Here is a 3,439-nt window from a genome sequence, read left to right as displayed (position 1 = left end):
GCCCCCCTCCTCCTCCCGGTTCTCTCCTCCACCTGCCCCCCTCCTCCTCCCGGTTCTCTCCTCACCTGCCCCCCTCCTCCTCCCGGTTCTCTCCTCACCTGCCCCCCTCCTCCTCCCGGTTCTCTCCTCACCTGCCCCCCTCCTCCTCCCGGTTCTCTCCTCACCTGCCCCCCTCCTCCTCCCGGTTCTCTCCTCACCTGCCCCCCTCCTCCTCCCGGTTCTCTCCTCACCTGCCCCCCTCCTCCTCCCGGTTCTCTCCTCACCTGCCCCCCTCCTCCTCCCGGTTCTCTCCTCACCTGCCCCCCTCCTCCTCCCGGTTCTCTCCTCACCTGCCCCCCCTCCTCCTCCCGGTTCTCTCCTCACCTGCCCCCCTCCTCCTCCCGGTTCTCTCCTCACCTGCCCCCCTCCTCCTCCCGGTTCTCTCCTCACCTGCCCCCCTCCTCCTCCCGGTTCTCTCCTCACCTGCCCCCCTCCTCCTCCCGGTTCTCTCCTCACCTGCCCCCCTCCTCCTCCTCCCGGTTCTCTCCTCACCTGCCCTCCTCCTCCCGGTTCTCTCCTCACCTGCCCCCCTCCTCCTCCTCCCGGTTCTCTCCTCACCTGCCCTCCTCCTCCCGGTTCTCTCCTCACCTGCCCTCCTCCTCCCGGCTCTCTCCTCACCTGCCCCCCTCCTCCTCCCGGTTCTCTCCTCACCTGCCCTCCTCCTCCCGGTTCTCTCCTCCTCCTCCTCCCGGTTCTCTCCTCACCTGCCCCCCTCCTCCTCCCGGTTCTCTCCTCACCTGCCCCCCTCCTCCTCCCGGTTCTCTCCTCACCTGCCCCCCTCCTCCTCCCAGTTCTCTCCTCACCTGCCCCCCCTCCTCCTCCCGGTTCTCTCCTCACCTGCCCCCCTCCTCCTCCCGGTTCTCTCCTCACCTGCCCCCCTCCTCCTCCTCCCGGTTCTCTCCTCACCTGCCCCCCTCCTCCTCCTCCCGGTTCTCTCCTCACCTGCCCCCCTCCTCCTCCCGGTTCTCTCCTCCTCCTCCACCCAGTTCTCTCCTCACCTGCCCCCCTCCTCCTCCTCCCGGTTCTCTCCTCCTCCCGGCTCTCTCCTCACCTGCCCTCCTCCTCCTCCCGGTTCTCTCCTCCTCCCGGTTCTCTCCTCACCTGCCCCCCTCCTCCTCCCGGTTCTCTCCTCCTCCCGGTTCTCTCCTCCTCCCGGTTCTCTCCTCACCTGCCCTCCTCCTCCCGGTTCCTCCGTCCTCTCAGCAGCTCCCCGACTCCATCTTGCTCCGCTCTGAAGGTGCAGGACTCTGGCCCCGCCCACTCACTATCGCGCAGGCGCTTCTTTTCCTCAGGCATGTCGGGAGATGTAGTACTGGACGCCACTTCTGGATACGTGACGGGGACTTGTAGTCTGCTCTTGTTTATATACCAGGGGAACGAGCTCCGCGAGACTACATCTCCCGGCATCCCTCCTGTCCTGATCTAGGCCAACGTCATAACGAAACCAACACTGACACCTGGCGGCCGCCTGCGGGAAGTGCGACGTCTGTGATAAGAGCAACAGCAACTGGAAGGGGAGAAGGGAGAAGGGAAAGATGGGAGGATGAGGGAAGGAGAGAGGGGAGAAGGGAAAGATGGGAGGATGAGGGAAGGATAGAGGGGAGAAGGTAAAGATGGGAGGATGAGGGAAGGAGAGAGGGGAGAAGGGAAAGATGGGAGGATGAGGGAAGGAGAGAGGGGAGAAGGTAAAGATGGGAGGATGAGGGAAGGAGAGAGGGGAGAAGGGAAAGATGGGAGGATGAGGGAAGGAGAGAGGGGAGAAGGGAAAGATGGGAGGATGAGGGAAGGAGAGAGGGGAGAAGGGGAAGATGGGAGGATGAGGGAAGGAGAGAGGGGAGAAGGGAAAGATGGGAGGATGAGGGAAGGAGAGAGGGGAGAGAAGGGAAAGATGGGAGGATGAGGGAAGGAGAGAGGGGAGAAGGGGAAAGATGGGAGGATGAGGGAAGGAGAGAGGGGAGAGAAGGGAAAGATGGGAGGATGAGGGAAGGAGAGAGGGGAGAAGGGAAAGATGGGAGGATGAGGGAAGGAGAGAGGGGGAGAGAAGGGAAAGATGGGAGGATGAGGGAAGGAGAGAGGGGAGAAGGGAAAGATGGGAGGATGAGGGAAGGAGAGAGGGGAGAAGGGAAAGATGGGAGGATGAGGGAAGGAGAGAGGGGAGAAGGGGAAGATGGGAGGATGAGGGAAGGAGAGAGGGGAGAAGGGGAAGATGGGAGAGGAGAGAAGAAAAAGATGGGAGGATGAGGGAAGGAGAGAGGGGAGAAGGGAAAGATGGGAGGATGAGGGAAGGAGAGAGGGGAGAAGGGGAAGGAGAGAGGGGAGAGAAGGGAAAGATGGGAGGATGAGGGAAGGAGAGAGGGGAGAAGGGAAAGATGGGAGGATGAGGGAAGGAGAGAGGGGAGAAGGGAAAGATGGGAGGATGAGGGAAGGAGAGAGGGGAGAAGGGAAAGATGGGAGGATGAGGGAAGGAGAGAGGGGAGAAGGGAAAGATGGGAGGATGAGGGAAGGAGAGAGGGGAGAAGGGGAAGATGGGAGGATGAGGGAAGGAGAGAGGGGAGAAGGGGAAGATGGGAGGATGAGGGAAGGAGAGAGGGGAGAAGGGAAAGATGGGAGGATGAGGGAAGGAGAGAGGGGAGAAGGGGAAGGAGAGAGGGGAGAGAAGGGAAAGATGGGAGGATGAGGGAAGGAGAGAGGGGAGAAGGGAAAGATGGGAGGATGAGGGAAGGAGAGAGGGGAGAAGGGAAAGATGGGAGGATGAGGGAAGGAGAGAGGGGAGAAGGGAAAGATGGGAGGATGAGGGAAGGAGAGAGGGGAGAAGGGAAAGATCAGAGAGGAGAGAAGGGAAAGATCAGTGAGGAGAGAAGGGAAAGATGGGAGAGGAGAGAAGGGAAAGATGGGAGAGGAGAGAAGTGAAAGATGGGAGAGGAGAGAGAGGGAATATGGGAGAGGAGAGCCTGGAAGAGGGAGGAGAGGAGAGCCAGGAAGAGAGAGGAGAGCCTGGAAGAGGAAGGAGAGGAGAGCCTGGAACAGGAAGGAGAAGAGAGCCTGGAAGAGGAAGGGAGAGGAGAGCCTGGAAGAGGGAGGGAGAGCCTGGAAGAGGGAGGGAGAGGAGAGCCTGGAAGAGGAAGGAGAAGAGAGCCTGGAAGAGGGAGGGAGAGGAGAGCCTGGAAGAGGAAGGAGAAGAGAGCCTGGACGAGGAAGGGGAGGAGAGCCTGGAAGAGGAAGAGAGGGTTGAGTCTGGAAGAGGAAGGAGAGGAGAGCCAGGAAGAGGAAGGAGAGGAGAGCCAGGAAGAGGAAGGAGAAGAGAGCCTGGAAGAGGAAGGGAGATGAGAGCCTGGAAGAGGAAGGAGAAGAGAGCCTGGAAGAGGAAGGGAGAGGAAAGCCTGGAAGAGGAAGGAGAAGA

The sequence above is a fragment of the Hyla sarda genome, unplaced genomic scaffold (genome assembly GCF_029499605.1).
Source record: "Hyla sarda isolate aHylSar1 unplaced genomic scaffold, aHylSar1.hap1 scaffold_174, whole genome shotgun sequence".
In the NCBI taxonomy this organism is placed as follows: domain Eukaryota; kingdom Metazoa; phylum Chordata; class Amphibia; order Anura; family Hylidae; genus Hyla; species Hyla sarda.
The sequence above is the reverse complement of the archived record's forward strand: the minus strand, read 5'-3'. Positions refer to the sequence as shown.